At 45.5% G+C, this 17,783-nt stretch overlaps 1 protein-coding gene across 3 annotated transcripts in view; it reads left to right on the top strand.

The window, feature by feature from the left end:
- The window catches only part of LOC141073822 (major histocompatibility complex class I-related gene protein-like), a 102,804-nt gene extending 95,601 nt beyond the window's left edge, over window positions 1–7,203 (top strand). For all 3 annotated transcript variants that reach the window (XM_073561280.1, XM_073561277.1, XM_073561281.1), the window contains one exon: window positions 584–7,203. The gene's annotated coding sequence lies outside the window, so the exon portion shown is untranslated. The remainder of the gene's footprint in view (window positions 1–583) is intronic.
- Window positions 7,204–17,783: the final 10,580 nt, after the last annotated feature.

Here is a 17,783-nt window from a genome sequence, read left to right as displayed (position 1 = left end):
CAGGCGACTGTCCTTGCTACAAAGATGGTAGAGAATATTATGGTTTCCGGGCCACAACCATTGATCGCCAGGGTCGATTTACACATATCTAAGTTAGGCACTAAATGACTGCAAATGGGCTACCTCAGATACACACTGAGATCTGTAATATTTCTGTATTACATTGTTCAGTGCGCATCGGCTGCTATTGTTCTCAGCAGTGCACGTCCTGGTTACACAGGGATGATGCGCTGCCGAGAGCGAGGATTTTTTTTGCAGCACAAAAGATCATTTTCACTGATAAGCATTTTGCTGGTTGTTGGATGATCGGCAGTGTGTTTAGACTGCACAATTATCAGGAAGCGAGCATTGCCAGGAACCGTTCACGATAAATGCATCTTAAGGGTCCGGGCAGAGGACCCTCAACAAGCTGATTGCAGCTCTTGAATAATCTTTACTTTGTACAGTAGAACATATTCAATGACCATATCACTAACGTGTAGAAAGATCTCCTCTGTGCGTAGTAATAAATATATTATTGGTCTTAAGCCACTGCATTATAAGATCTTCATAAATAACACTTTTTTTGTCATTTTATTTCAAGGTGACGATAAGAGATGCTATGGACTTAGCTTTATGGGGAAAGTTCAATCACTACGACCTTCTGATTATTCAACATCACAGATATATGTGAGGACACGCTGATGAAGTCTAGAGATGATGTCCAGCTTACTCGTACATTGCTACAGAACATCCGTCTCATTTAACTGACTCTTAGAAGGATCAATACATAAAAAGGAATTTTGTGGGATTTTGATAAATTCCTTTTTTATTTTTTTTTTATTTTTTTTCAAGCAAACCGCATGAATGAATGCATGAATTTACTGAGTTGGGCTCATTCAGACATCTATTTGAACACGTACCCATTATAGCCTATGGGGCTGTTCACATGCCCGTTTTTACTGGCATCATGGATGAAAAGTAGCAATACAAGTCTATGAGCCCAGGAAAAACACAGACAGTAAACAGATGGCATCAGTGTATAGTCTGTGATTAATATTGCCAAGGAAAGGAGTAGCTTTGGAATTAATTTATTTATTAACTCATTTATTAAGTAATTTATTATTTATTTATATATGTTAAAATCATTATTGAAACTATGATGACACAGATCTAAAACACTGAGGACCATGGGATCGAAAGCACTGAGGACCCTCGGATCCAAAACACAGAGGGCATTCAGATGCCAAACACTGAAGACCCTCGGATTCAAAACATTGAGGACACTTGTACCATTTTTTGCATATGTGAGCAAAAACTGACATCTGTGCATTTTCACTCTCTGTATGGGTGATAACTGTAGAGTGGCTGTCTTGTCTATTCATCCTTTAAAACGACCAATAGGTAAAATTTTACTGTTCACAATATTGTGACCTGGGATTTAATATACAATAGCAGAGACACAGTATTAACCCCTTTTTGACATCTGACGTAATATTCCATCCATGTGCCTTGGGCCAATTTGACCATGGACGGAATATTACGTCATTGCGATCGGTCACACACACGGGGGGGTGCGCGGCCGGGTGTCAGCTGATTCTCACAGGTCACTTTAAGCCCCAAAGTTCTGTGATCTAACAAGATCGCAGCATTCCGGAAGTCAGCACAGGGGCAGACAGCCCCTCTGCCTTTGGATCAGAGACCCCGCAGCGTGATGCGGGGTCCCAATCGTTGCCATGGTGAGCGGATGTCTTCATGACGACATCCGGCTCACCAGAGCTAGGAAACTTGCTGATCATGCGCAGTGTCAGTGCAGCGCTGACAGCTTCTATGGTATGCAGATGCTGCTTCATCTGCATACTATAGAAGTGATCAGCCTGCAAAATATGTTTGTCCCATAGTGGGATAAAGTAAAAAAGTTATGAAAAAGTAAAAACAAAACTTAAATAATTGTAAAAATATTTAAAAAAAAAAATAAAAAAATAATAAAAAAATCAATATATATTATATCTCTAAATAAATATTGGAATGGAAAAAAAATCTAAACAATAAAATTACACATATTTGGTATCGCTGCTTCCGCAACCACCCGACCTATAAAATTGTCCCACTAGTTAATCCCTTTAGTGAACACCATAAAAAACAAAAAAACAAGGCAAAAAACAATGCTTTATCATCATAGCGCTGAGCAAAAAGAGAAATAACACGCGATCAAAAAGACGGATACAAATAAACATGGTACCGTTGGAAATGTAATCTTGTCCCGCAAAAAATGAGCTGCCATACAGTTTCATCAGCGGAAAAATTAAAAAGTTATAGCTCTTAGAATAAAGTGATGCAAAAACAGTTATTTTTCTATAATATAGTTTTTATTATATAAAAGGGCCTAAACATTAAAAATAGATATATATGAGGTATCGCTGTAATCATACTAACCCGAAGAATAAAACTGCCTTATCAATTTTACCCCACACGGAACGGTATAAATGCCCCCCCAAAAGAAATTCATGAATTGCTGGTTTTTGTTCATTCTGTCTCCCAAAAATCAGAATAGAAAGTGATTAAAAAATGTCATGTGCCCAAAAATTGTACCAATAAAAACGTCAGCTCGTCCTGCAAAAAACAAGATCCCACATGACTCTGTGGGCCAAAATATGTAAAAATTATAGCTCTCAAAATGTGATGATGTAAAAAATATTTTTTGCAATAAAAAGCATCTTTTAGCTTGTGACAGCTGCCAAACATAAAAACCAGCTATAACACCTCTTTCACACATCCTGATATTTCCGGTAGGAGCGGCTGATGGGGGTATTCATCAGCCGCCGCCTGCTCTATAAATAAATGAAAAAAAAACCGCGTGGGTTCCCCTGTATTTTCTATAACAATCCAGGCAAAACTTACAGCTGGGGGCTGCAATCCTCATCTGTCAACTTCAGCAAGGTTGGTTATCAGGAATAGAGGGGTACCCACGCTTTTTTTTAAAACTATTTAAATAAAGAATTTTAAAAAAACGGTGTGGGGTTCCCTCTATTTTTGACAACCAGCCTTGCTAAAGCCAGCCCACAGCTGCCCAGAAAAGGCGCATCTATTAGAAACAAACAGTTTTCTCCCACATATGCGGCATCAGCATATTCAGGACAAATTGGACAACAACTTTTGGGGTCTAGTTTCTCCTGTTACACTTGGGAAAATTAAAATTGGGGACTAAAAGATCATTTTTGTGGGAAAAAAATATGATTTTTTATTTTCGCGGCCGGGCATTATAAACTTTAGTGAAACACCTGGGGTTCGAAGTGCTCACCACACATCTAGATAAGTTCCTTGGGGGGGGTCTAGTTTCCAAAATGTGGTCACTTTTGGGGGGTTTCACTGTTTAGGCACTTCAGGGGCTCTCCAAACGCGACATGGCATCCGATCTCAATTCCAGCCAATTTTGCATTGAAAAGTCAAACAACACTCCTTCCCTTTCGTGCTCTGCCATACGAACAAACAGTGGTTTTCTGCCACATATGGGGTATCAGCGTACTCAGGACAAATTGCACAATAGCTTTTGGTGTCCATTTTCTCCTGTTACACTTGGTATAATAAAAAAATTTGGATCTGAAGTAAATTTTTTGTGAAAAAAAGTTAAATGTTCATTTTTTTTAAACATTCCAAACATTCCTATGAAGCACCTGAAGGGTTAATAAACTTCTTGAATGTGGTTTTGAGCACCTTGAAGGGTGCAGTTTTTAGACTGGTGTCACTTTTGGGTATTTTCTATCATATAGACCCCTAAAAGTGACTTCAAATTACAGATTTCTAATTACACTACTCTGAATTAGACTAGAATTCTACTGGAATTTGACTGTAAGGTAATGGACTATAACACCACTACAATGTTTCGGCTTCTATTTACTATCTACTCTATTTTTCCCTAACTCCTGTAATCCCTCCACCTAGTAAGGAACTAGTCATTTCCCCCTCCATCCTCCCCAGCCATCTCACCTCTTCCTCTGAACTGATCCTCCACACACAATCCTTTTTCTCCAGACACACATTATGTCCTATCCTGGTCCCACCTTCTAACACTCTGTCTGCTACTCCTCATTGCTGGCGACTTATCCCCAAATCCTGGACCTCCTCAACACATCTCCACACTCATTTCTAACATCCTGCCATGATCCTCTACACATTTTTGCAACCATGACAACTTCATACCTATTCATCCAGCCCCCTGTCCCCCTACCCGGAGCTCTATTGAACGCACGCTCTGTCTGTAACAAGCTGTCGCTTATCCATGACCTCTTTATTACCAACAAACTCTCCTTCCTTGCCATCACTGAAACCTGGCTCACTCCCTCTGACACAGCCTCTCCAGCTGCGCTTTCCTATGTCAGATTCCATCACTCTCACACCCCTCGCCCCAGCAACAAACATGGTGGAGGAGTTGGCTTACTTCTGTCTGATACCGGCTCCTTTACCCCAATTCAACTTCCACCCTCCGCTACTCTTCCCTCGTTCGAGGTGCACTCTGTCCGCATCTATTCCCCCTCCAACCTCCAACTGGCTGTCATCTACTGCCCCCCAAAACTAGCCATCTCCACCATTCTCAACCACTTCACCACCTGGCTACTCAATTTCCTCTCTGCTGACATCCCCACCATCCTCTTGGGCGATTTCAACAACTCCCTTGACACTTCCACCCTGGCTGCCTCTAAACTATCGCTCACTGCTTCCCTCGGCCTCACTCATTGGTTCTCTATGGCCACTCACAAAGATGGTCACACGCTGGACCTTATCTTCACCCGTCTCTGTTCCCTCACTTTTCTCACTAACTCACCCCTCCCCTTGTCTGACAACAGCCTACTGACATTCTCTTCCTTCTCCTCTCCTACTGCGCAACCCCCACTCCACAAGCTCACTCACCCTCGCAGGAATCTCAAACACCTCAATTTACAATCACTCTCTTGAGTCCCTCCTCCCTCTTACAGACATAGCTTCCCTTCATGACACATGCTGTTGCCACTTTTTATAACACCACAATAACAGCAACACTTGATTCGGCAGCCCCCCTCACGCAGAGCAAAACTCTTACAATCAACAGGCAGCCCTGGCTGACCAGCCTGACCAAAGAACTCAGATGGGTTTCCAGGGCCGCTGAGCAGAGATGGAAGAGAACCCATTCTACCAAGCACACTTCAACGCTTACAAGCAGTACCTTGCCAGCTTCAAGTTCACGCTCTCTGCCGCAAAACAAACTTACTTCACATCTCTCATATCCTCCCTGTCTCGCAACCCTAAACAACTCTTCAACACTTTCAATTCTCTACTCCGTCCCACAGCACCTCCTCTCTCTCCTCTCATTTCTGCTGAAGACTTTGCCTCCTTTAAGCAAAAGATCGTTACGAACAGAGAAAGCTTTGGCCCGCAGCCCCCAACGTCCTTTTTAGCCACTCTGCCCTGTTCTTCCAAAATCACTTCTCCATCATGACAGAAGATCAGATCTCCATCCTCCTGTCAAGATCACACCTCACCACTTGCGCGCTTGACCCGCTCTCGTCCCATCTCATCCCTAACTTTGCCAGAGTCTTCATCTCTTTATCCCAACTCTAACACACCTCTTCAACCTTTCACTTAAAAATGATGTCTTTCCCTCATCCTTCAAACATGCCTCAATCACACCCACCCTCAAAAAGCCCTCCCTCGACCCATCCTCTGTGTTTAACTATCGCCCGATATCTCTTCTCCCCTATGCCTGTCCTCCCACCTCTCCTCCTGTTCCCTCTTTGACCGGTTACAATCTGGCTTCCGACTGCATCACTCAACTGAAACTGCCCTAACTAAAGTCACTAACGACCTACTAACCGCCAAGAGCAAGTGACACTACTCTGTCCTTCTCCTGGACCTGTCTTCTACCTTCGACACCATTTACCATTCCCTCCTGCTACAGATTCTCTCATCTCTTGGCATCACAGACTTGGCCCTATCCAGGATCTCATCATACCTAGCAGACCGAACATTTAGTGTCTACCTCTCACACACCACCTCCTCGCCCCCTGTCTGTCGTAGTTCCTCAAGGCTCAGTTCTAGGACCCCTACTCTTCTCCATCTACACCTTCGGCCTGGGACAGCTCATAGAATTCCACGGTTTGCAGTATCACCTCTACGCTGATGACACGCAGATCTACCTATCTGGACCTGACCTGACCTCCCCTCCTTACTGACCAAAATCCCACAATGTCTATCTGCTATCTAAGCCTTCTTTTCTGCTCGCTTTCTCAAACTGAACATGGACAAAACAGAATTCATCATCTTTCCCCCATCTCACTCTACCCCTCAACCAGACCTATCCATCAATGTCAATGGCTGCTCGCATTCCCCAGTCCCGCATGCTCGGTGCCTTGGGGTGATCCTTGACTCTGCCCTCTCTTTCAAACCACATATCCAAGCCCTTGCCTCCTCCTGCCGCCTTAAACTCAAAAATATTTCCCGGATCCGTGCATTCCTCAACCATGAAACCACAAAAACACTAGTGCACGCCCTTATCTCCTGCCTCAACTACTGCAACCTCCTACTCTCTGGCCTCCCCTCTAGCACTGGCACCACTCCAGTCCATCCTACACTCTGCTGCCTGACTAATCAACCTGTCTCCCCGCTATTCCCTAGCCTCCCCCCTATGCCAGGCCCTTCACTGGCTTCCTATTGCCCAGAGGCTCCAGTTCAAAACCCTAACCATGACATACAAAGCCATCCACAACCTGTCTCCTCCATACATCTGTGACATGGTCTTCTGGTACCTACCCGCACGCAACCTTCGATCCTCTCAAGATCTCCTTCTCTACTCCCCCCTTATCTCTTCTTCCCACAACCGCATATAAGACTTATCCCGTGCTTCCCCCACATTCTGGAACTCTCTGCCGCCACACATCAGACTCTCACCAACAACGGAAACCTTCAAGAAGAACCTTAAGACACACCTGTTCCGACAAGCCTACAGCCTGCAATGATCCTCAGTCTACTGAACCACCAGCTCTACCCTCTCCTAGTGTATCCTCACCCATACCTGTAGATTGTGAGCCCTCACGGGCAGGGTCTTCTCTCCTTCTGTACTTGTGTGTCCCTTGTCTTACATGTGTTTATTGTACTTGTCTATATTTCCTCTTTTCACGTGTAAAGCGCCATGGAATAAATGGCGCTATATAAATGTATAATAATAATAAAAAATGAGAAATTGCTGTTTAACTTTTAACCCTTATAGCTTCCTAGCAAAAAAAAAAAAAATTGGTTTAAAATTGTGCTGATGTAAAGTAGACATGTTGGAAATGTTACTTATTAAGTATTTTATGTGGCATATCTCTGATTTAAGGACATCAAAATTCAAAGTTGGAAAATTGCAAAATTTTTACCAAATTTCCCTTTTTTTCACAAACGCAAATTTTTCCACTATCATGAAGTACAGTATTTCACAAGAAAACAATGTCAGAATCACCAGGATCCATGGAAGCGTTCCAGAGTTATTACCTCATAAAGAGACAGTGGTCAGAATTGTAAAAATTGGCCTGGTCATTAACATGCAAACCACCCTTGGGGGTTAAGGGGTTAAAACTCCAGCCTGGCAGGTAATACTTCAGTGTATCTATGGCCCATTTTATGGCTAAGCACTCCTCAACGATGGCATAGTTTCTCTAGCATGAAGAGAGCTTCCAGGTCAGATACTGGATGAGATATTCTTCCCCATTTATTTCTTGAGCTAGCATGGCTCCCAAGCCAACTTCTGGCACATCTGTCTGGACCACAAATTCTTTGAAGCCTGGCGCAACCAGAACCGGATGTTTACACAGAGCCTGCTTCAGCTCCTGGAAAGCCATCACAGACTCGGCAAACCATTTAATCATTGTTGATTTTGTGGCTTTAATGACAGCCGTCAACGATGCCGCAATTATGGCAAAACTTGGGATAAACCACCAGTAATAATCCACAATTCCAAGAATTGCCCTCACTTGCTTCTTGGAAAGTGGTTGGTGGCCCCTTCTGAATCTCCTCAATCTTGTTTGTTTGTGGCTTGATTTCGCCCCTCATGATGACATAGCCTAAGTACCTCTTCTATGGTGCATTTTTGGGGGTTTACAGTGAACCCCATGTTTCTCAAAAATTGCCTGTATCATTGGTAGATGACTACATCAGTACCAATGACAAAGTTAGATTGAGGTGGAAGGTCCTTAAGAATGATTACAGGGAACTAGGAAAGAAGCTGAACCCAGAAGCTCAAAGGTGGTGTTTTCAGAAATACTGCCAGTGCCACTAGCGTCACTGGATAGACAGCGGAAGCTTAGGGAGATAAATAAGTGGCTTAGAAATTGGGGCAGGAAGGAAGGGTTTGGGTTCCTGGAGAACTGAGCTAATTTCTCTGTCAGCTACAGGCTCTATGATAGGAATGGGTTGCACCTCAATGGGGAGAGTGCAGCTGTGATTGCGGAAAAAATGGTCAGCTTATAAACTAGGATCTGGGGTGACGGAGCATAGTGGTGCTAATAAATGGATAGATAGAGTAGACAGGGTGGCAGTAGGGGTAAATGAGGATTTAGGGGTGCTGGGATATGCAAAGCAAGCAGGTAGCTGAGTAGGAGTAATAAATGTGCTAATAATATTAAATGTCTTCTGACAAATGTATGAAGTCTAGCAAACAAAATGAATGAATTGGAGGGTAATGATTTATATCTAAGGCCAAATAAATAACTCAAAACAAAAATGTTCCTTCACCACTTTGGCTATGTTCACGCATAGCATTTTTGATGCGTTTTTCAACATTAACATTGCTTTCAACCAAGCCAAATGCACTCACTGGGAAATGTCATTTTAACATTTTACAACTGACAAACATTTCCCCCTGGGGGTACACATCAACATACTGTGTGAACTTTTTTTTTACTGGCATCATAAGCACCCATGAAAACAATAACATGGTTTCCTGCACAGTTGCTGCTGGGAAGGTTTAGGTTTTTAGCAGAAATATGGCGGATGAGTCGGATGAAGTGATCAGGAAAAGCGGCATAGTGACAGCAGGAATAGGAATGTACAGGATTAATAACAGGGGGGCTATGGGAAGTATGTGGTCCAGGATCCAGCCTACAAGGATTAGTCATTTACACACCACCAATTACCAGAATGCGTTTGTTGCCCATCAGAAGATAGGTGTAACAGATGCGCATCTGAAGCTTGGCATAAAAGATGCCCATGAGAAATTGGTTGCCAAAGACGCATGTGTCCGTATAAAGGGTAAAGTGCAAGATGCTCATGAGATGCTTAAAGAGCAGAGCACCGGCCATAACTATCAACTCACCTGTGGCACAAGGTTCTCCATCTTCACCCATACATATTACCAAGACCATCCAAATTTCACAGCCGTAACAAACATGTTAAAGAAATGCCAATAAACCTAGTTAACCACGAACCTGGGAAACAACAGATTTCCTCTTTACAATATATGGACGATGATGGTATTGATGATGAGTTGGAACTTTCCCACATCCCCACCAAGAAGATGAAGATCACAGCTGCCAACACTGCAAAAAAGGCTGGGAATGTGTAGAAATTCATTTTCTCTTGGGCAAACTTGACCTCTTACTAAAGTGGTACAGAATAATGCATACACAGCTCCCATGTCTACTCAGCACGAGACTTTGCCACGTTTGTTGCACAGAAAGGCTCTAACCAACGTGTCATGGACACTTGTCACAAAGGAGGTCAGTTCATCAGTTGGGCCCACTCCAAAAGGGTCTGACTTTAGCCCTTTATAAGGCACAAAAATGACCATTAATAATTTGCATCCAAGTCACAGAGGAAGATATCATGGAGCGTTTCGTTATATCCGATGCCTTGAATTGCACCTGCTTGTTGAGTTCCGGAGTTGCAGAGGTTGTGTTTGTAAGAAAGGAAGATGCAGTTGGTGCCTACAAAAAATACAACAGATACCTAGATGGACAACCAATGAAATGCAATCTTCCTTTGAATGGTAGTGTGATAACTTCAGACCAGCCCATACTTCTAAGACTAATTGACACTCCATCAAAGAAGGAAGGTGAATCTAGAAGAAACACAAACTCCTCCTCCAGTGTTGCTTAAAATCCTCCAGCTGAAGTTGATCCTGATACTATCTTAAAAGCACTCTTTAAATCCTCAGGGTCATCAGCTGTCATCCAACCACAAGCATTTAATATTAAGCTCTGATGACACTAACACAAATTGGAGACTGTAATAAGAGAGAATCACAATTCACATTTGGGCCTAGAGACTCTTTTAGAAAAAACCTTAATTTTTCTTCTTGATTTTTGTTTAGTGCTGATGATCACCAGCAGGCAGTTGATGTTTGATGGAGCCTGGCATCAGACATTGGACAATTAATCCTGTTCCCAGCGTTGTAGTACAGTTCACCTTCGTTGTGTGGCAGTTGCGTTATTGCATCAAGGATTTCCATTTTCTCCTTACTCTAGTATTCTGATACAGCATGATTATGGTTCTACTGTTCTGTCAAGGGAAGCTAAATAAATGTTGAATAACTTGTTTAAATTTCTTCAAAAATCTGTTTCTACTTAAAAGATAATCTTAGTTGTTTTGTAGTTTTAATATTTGGATTCCTACAAATGGATCTCAAGACCTGGGGGGAGGGGAATTACAAAGTGTCCACCGACTGTTCTATTACAAATACATTTTTTATGCCTAATTAATGTTTCACACTGTAAAAATGTAATCTAGAACTGTTCAATTGTAGGCAATACTTATTGCCCCACGGCTGAAGCATGTTGTGGTATCTGTGATCTGAATACAGAGAAATGCTGAAGGGAAACAGATCATGCCAATAGTGATCTAAATACTGACATGTGTACAGAGGAATGCTAGTAGGACACAGATTGTGGTTTTCTATCAACTTCATCTGCATTTAAAAATTTTTTATTTAATGCTGGTAATTTAAAAAAAAACAAACTCTAGAGTTGGCAGGGCGCAGTGCCATACTATGACAATCTATTTGCTCTTCCTGTACAAACCTATATATTTTTTTTAATTTATATTTATTTGGGAGGAGGGAGATACAATAAATGATAGGTGAACTCTGCTGAGACCAAAAACACCCCTTTGCAAACAATAACGTGGCTGTTGCATCACAGAACACGATCACCCTGGTGATCCTAGTGGTGATGTCTGAAGAGACATGGACGATGGCCTCCTAAAAATATTTGCTCAAAGCATGCACTATACACATCTCTATACAAAGATGTACATTTTGGGCCACTTCCCTTCTACACCCTCACTATCTTTCTGTTTATAGATAGCCTGGATTCTTCTATTCCTTTAATAGGACAATGAAGATCAGTTGATGTTACATTTCCTTTCTGAGAGAAAACAGATGCAAAATAGGAATTTAAAAGTTCAGCCTTCTCAACATCCTTTCTTACCATTTCGTAATTTTCATCCTGTAAATATCCTATAGCATTTTTGACTTTTCTTTTAGTTTCAACATGTCAAAAACAAAAAAGGATTTTGTGGATGTCTCTTTCAAGCCTTAGTTCATGGTCAGCTTTAGTAATCTGATTCGTGCCCTGCAGGTTCTGCAGACAGCAGTATAATTTTCTTTAGATATGCCTCCCTCTTTCCATTTGATAAAAATTTCTTTGTTCCTTTTTAGCATGTGTTTAAGTTCTGTGTTCATCCATCCTGGTTTCCTTAAATGCTTCCTATTCTTCTCTATTTTTAGAATTGTTAACGATTGTGCTTTGAGAATCTAATTTTTCAAAATTTCTCATCCTTTCTGGACATTTTTGTCCTTAAGGATATCCAGCCACTGGTTCCTTCCAAAGTCTTCACAGGTCTTTCTCCTCTAGTTATCTAAAATTGTAAAATTGCATGGTCGCTAACTCCTAGGGTCCCAGCCAATCTTACCTCCTCTACCATTTCCTGCCTGTTTATAAAGATTAGATCCAAGGTATTAGATCACCTTGTTTTCTCACCTACCTTTTGGAAGATAAAGTTGTCAGAAAGAGAGGATAATTTGCTTTCCCATTATAAAGGAGCGGGTCTCCTAAACTTGTAATGCCCATGCACTAAGTGTATGATCTTAAACATTTACTCCTGGGGGGGTATACATGAACATACTGCTAAAAAAAGTTGTTTACAGGCATCATAAACACCCTTTTAAAAAATTATGTGGGTGTTGCATGACGGAGCACAGTTACCCTGGTGATATGGTGGTGGAGGATGATGAGGAGGAGGAGAAGTAGGAGGACAACAGCAAATAGCCAAAATCTGGAAGTGTATGCCCATGCTCCCAAAAAAAGACACAGGAGTTGAGTTTATGATTAACTGTTATCATTCGGTGGTGTAGGGAAGTCTGGCCCAGACATTTTTTTAAATTTGGTGATGGGCATCATAACGCCCTTGCTAAAAACTAGAGTGGATGGAACATGACGGAATATGTTCACCCTGGTGTTCTAGTGGAGGTGGATGGTGAGGATGAGGAGAAGGAGGAGGAGGACACCAAATAGCCAAAATCAGGAAGCGTATACCCATGTGTGGGTGTGAAGAGGTGCATGGGAATACACCTCCCAAAAAGGCACTAGATTGGAGGTTATGTTTCGCTGTCATCATTTGGTGGTGTCGAGAAGTCTGGCCCAATCCAGCCCTGTCTGCCTCAGGAATAAGGCTGGTTTCACACTAGCGTTCTTGGGCGCAGCGCAGGGCCGCCGCTAAGCCCCACCCCCGGCTGCGCCCCCTCCTGTCAGTTCATCCTCTGATCGCATGAGGCTGCATGCGATCAGCGTATCTTATATTTAGCGTTGGATACGCTGATCGTGCGCTGACCGTGCACTGGTCTGATTTTGCTGGTGCTGCGCCCTTTTGGCGCTGCAAAACGCGCTGTGTTGCATTTTTGTGCTTTGGGCACATCTAGCCTAAGAGAGAGAAAGTTCTCCTTGTAGCGTGGGTCTAGAAGTGTCACCTACCAGTAATGACTGTCACCCAAAAGTTTTCGAACATGAGGGTCACTAGGAAGGCAGCGTAACAAACTCAGCCATGCGTGACAGACTGCTAACAAGCAATACTTCCGTGTCCTCACCAAGAGAATGACTAACTATGCTCTGCTCCTCCTCCTCCCTGTCCTCAGTCTATTTACGTTGAACAGATGGTATGACAGTTGTGGAGGTAGTGCCGTCTATAGCGCAGGATACTAGCTCCTGTTCTTCCTGCTGCGGAGATAGTCGAGCAGCTGCTGTGTGAAGCTGCAGAGATAGTCGAGCAGCTGCTGTGTGGAGCTGCTGAGATAGTCGAGCAGCTGCTGTGTGGAGCTGCTGAGATAGTCGAGCAGCTGCTGTGTGAAGCAGCGGAGATAGTCGAGCAGCTGCTGTGTGCAGCCGCTGATCGAGCAGCTGCTGTGTGAAGCTGCGGGGCCTGTCGAGCAACTGTTGTGTAGAGCTGTGGAGCGTATTGTACAGCTGCTGTGTGGAGCTGTGGGTCGTGGAAAATTACGATCAATAAAGAAGACCTGTTGGACACAATCCTGTCTCTGTCTCGAGTCTGTCTGCGGCCAGTAACGGACCACCCCCTTGTTAGTTACCCTACCTACACATGTCCACTCCTGAAGTCTTATGTGTGGAGTCTGAACTGAATACCGACAGCCTTGTTGATGCTGGTAGTCAACAACTGCCCTCTTCTGCTCACAAATCCTTCCCAACATCTGCAGTGTAGAGTTCCAATGCGTGGAGACATCACACACCAGTCGGTGAGCTGGAAGCTGGAAACGCTGCTGAAGCACGGCCAGGGCGGCAGAAGCTGAAGCTGACAATCAGACTCGGGAAGGCCTAACAGTTGTACTGGCAACTTCCGTCGTGTTGGTGTGATGGGGAACGGTTGCCCGTCTTCTGTCTGCAGCCACCACACTGCTTTTTCCTGCCTGTTGGGGTGCCTCCCTCCCCCTGTTTGCTGCTGTCCTCACTCTGTATGTCCTCCTGCCAGGTTGGGTCAGTTACTATATGATTCCCCACTTCGTCTTCCACTTCCGCACCCTGGTCCTCCTCCTGACTTTCTGGCAATTATATCTCATCATTGTCCATCTCTTGTGACACTTTCCCACCGTTGCCTTTGTGTGACCGTAGCTGCTCAAATATTTGGGCATCGCTACATGCCATCTCTTCTTGCCCCGCTTCAAGTGGACTTAGTGAGAGGCCCAAACCTATAAATGGTAAAGTGAACAGCTCTTCAGAGTTTCGAAGCGTGGGATCAGTTGTCTCTGGGCACTCGGCATGGTGGGAGGAAGGAGGATCAGGGTGAGGAATTGTTAGGGACGGCGGAACGCACTAAATATAAAATAATAGAAAATGCGTTCGCCACCCAGGGTCCACCGTGCAGATGTGTTAAACTGCTGCTATATAATGGCAGACGTACAATATGGCGGCATATCGCACACGGGTTGAACGTCACCCGATGTGCACTGGGCATACTCTGTTATATTCACAGAGGCGCCTTAAGGTATAAACATAAATGCCGAGCCTGTTGACCTCACAGGTCTCAGCGGTGTGCACGCACGGTATATGGTCACAGGACTCGGACCCACGACACAGGGTTGGTGTCCGTCTAGACCTACCGTGCGTGCGGCGTTGCTACCGTGGACGCCCACAAGTGCTGCTGACCGCATCGCGGCAACTGACTCAGCCGCTATACGACAATGCCCAGGAGGGGCGCACTGTTGGACGCTAGCTCTGTGGAGATGAGCACTGTGGCTTGTAGCATGCCACTGACTGGCGCTGACTCTAAGGCTAAGTCCCTATCCACACACGTAATATCAGAGGGAGGGGATCTTAATGAGTCATTCGCAGGTTCATGCATCCATCATCATTCACACAGTAGCAATTAGAGACTATACTAGCGCATGGCCGAGCGGCCGTGCGGACCTTTTATAGCCGTGCGGGACCTTCCAGATCTCAGGGATGGACCAATCAGATCAGGAGACGGACCTGAGCACGTGACTCCCGATCTCCAATGGGAGATCGTCTTGTGAGCATGCCCAGTAGCGTGACGAGAGGACTTAGCCACTGGAGTGGCTTGCTGCAGGACAGCCTGCACTGCTATTGCTGACCCAGAGGTGGCAGCAACAACCAGTCCTACAGAGCTGGTCTGAGCAGAGCGCCTGCGACGCCGAGATTGCTGTGCAGGGTTCCTGAGCAGCCGGAGAAGAATGGGAGACCGCAGGATGCAAGGCTCTGGATTCCTGCTGTGCAGCTGCAAGAACCCGACGCCTAACATTACCCCCCCTCCTAGGGCCCCCTCCCCTCTGAGCCTCGGCACGCTCAAACGCCGCGATGAGGAGCGGGGCGTGGATGTTCTCCACTGGCTCCCAGGTCCGGGCCTCCAGGCCATGACCCTTCCAGTCCACCAAATAAATTTTTTGGCCACGCACAATCCTGCGTCCCACAATGGCGTTGACCTCAAACTCATCCGAGGACAGGTCTGATGTACCGGCAGATGACTCGGAAAACCGAGCCATGTGAACAGGCTTGAGAAGGGACACGTGGAAGACGTCAGAGATGGCCTTGTGTGGTGGAAGAGCCAGACGGTAGACCGCTGAGCTGATGCGCTCGAGGACCTTGAAGGGACCAATGTATTGCAGAGTGAACTTGGAGGACTAGGCCCGCAGCTTGATATTATGCGTAGAGAGCCACACCAAGTCACCAGGGGCAAAAGTTGGAGCGGGACGCTGATGTGTGTCGGCTGATGCTCTCATTCTCTCTTTAGAGGCTCGAATAGCATCCTGGGTGCGATCCCAAATGTCGCGAACCTCCACTGCCCAGTCTGCCACCCTGGAATCAGTGGAAGACACTGGCATCGGGACAGGGATGCGCGGATGCTGGCCGTAATTGAGAAGGAACAGCGTCTGACCAGTAGAATCAATCACTGCGTTATTCAGGGCAAATTCAGCCAACAGTAGTAAGGATGCCTGGCAGAGACAAAATGTCGCAGGTATGTGACCAGAGTTTGATTGGCTCTCTCAACCAACCCGTTCGTCTCGGGATGATATGCGGAGGACAAATTGAGCTCGATACTGAGTAGACTTCAGAGCTCCCTCCAAAATTGAGATGCAAACTGGGGACCTCGGTCACTGACTATTTTGTCTGGCATACCATGCAAACGAAATACGTGCTTTATGAACAGTGCGGCGAGACCACGAGCGGAAGGCAGCCGCGCGAGTGGCACCAGATGCACCATTTTAGAGAAATGATCGGTGACCACCCAGATGATCGTGCTGCCACCAGATTTGGGCAGGCTGACCACAAAGTCCATGCCAATCATCTCCCAGGGTCTGTCTGCTACCGGCAAGGGATACAGTAACCCAGCCGGCAGAGGACCTGTTCCGAGCACAAGAGACGCATGCTTGAATGTACTCTTTAGTGTCCCGAGCCATGTGCGGTCACCAATAAGACCTTGTCAGGAGTTCTGTGGTCCGCTTAATGCCAAAGTGACCACCCACCCTGGACGCGTGTGCCCACGCGAGGACCTCCGGCCACAGGTGAGGAGGGACAAAGGTCTTGCCCGGCGGAACTGCCACAAGAGCGACCGGAGCCACGGTCCTCAGGCTCTCCGTGGGGACAATTAGCCAAGGCTCAGCCTCCTCTTCCTCCGCTGAGACCACCGAGTGAGAAAGAGCATCCGCACAGATGTTCTTCTCTCCAGACAGGTAATGCAAGGTGAAGCAGAAGCGGGAGAAGAGCGACCACCTAGCTTGACGAGAATTCAAGCGCTGGGCCGTTTGCAATTAGACCAGGTTTTTATGGTCAGTGTACACCTGGAAGGGAAACCGGGCTCCCTCCAGGAGATGTCTCCACTCAGAAAAGGCCAATTTCATGGCCAGCAACTCCTTGTCCCCGATGGAGTAGTTTCTGTCCGCCGGTGAGAAGGTCTTTGAGAAGAAGAAGCAGGGATGCTTCCGACCTTGAGCATCCTTCTGGAAAAGGACTGCTCTTGCACCAATGGATGAGGCATCTACCTCTAGGATAAAGGGTTTATCCACATCGGGACGGTGGAGGATGGGAGGAAGAATGGGTTTTCAGGGATGAAAAGGCCGTGGAGACCTGCTCTGACCAAACCTTTGGATTGGCTCCTTTCTTGGTGAGAGCGACCAAAGGAGCTACCAGTGTGGAGATGTGGGGAATGAACTGGCGGTAATAGTTAACGAACCCCAAAAAGCGCTGTACCGCTTTTAGAGAATGGGGCTCCTGCCATTCCATTACCACTTGCAATTTGGCAGGATCCATAGCCAACCCCTGGGCCGAGATGATATAGCCCAGGAACGGCAAGGACTCCTGCTCAAACTGGCACTTCTCCAGCTTGGCGAAGAGAGAATTCGCCCGCAAACCGTCGAAGACCTTGCAGACGTCTCTTCGGTGAGAGGCCACATCTGGAGAAAAGATGAGGATGTCATCCAGATAGACCACCACAGAAGGAGAGAGCATATCGTGAAAGACGTCATTTACGAAGTACTGGAAGACAGCAGACGCATTACAGAGGCCGAAGGGCATGACCAGATACTCATAGTGGCCATCTCTAGTATTAAAGGCTGTCTTCCACTCGTCTCCTTCGCGTATGTGGATCAGGTTGTACGCTCCCCGTAGATCTAATTTCGTAAAGATCCGGGCCCCTCGCAACCTGTCAAACAACTCAAAGATCAAAGGAAGAGGGTATTTGTTTTTTACGGTAATGGCGTTGAGACCTCTGTAGTCAATGCAGGGGCGCAACTCCCCACTCTTCTTCTGCACGAAGAACCCTGCACCAGCCGGCGACAC

The sequence above is a fragment of the Dendrobates tinctorius genome, unplaced genomic scaffold, assembly GCF_039654945.1.
Source record: "Dendrobates tinctorius isolate UK_male_01 unplaced genomic scaffold, ASM3965494v1 ptg000315l, whole genome shotgun sequence".
In the NCBI taxonomy this organism is placed as follows: domain Eukaryota; kingdom Metazoa; phylum Chordata; class Amphibia; order Anura; family Dendrobatidae; genus Dendrobates; species Dendrobates tinctorius.
The sequence above is the reverse complement of the archived record's forward strand: the minus strand, read 5'-3'. Positions and strand labels throughout refer to the sequence as shown.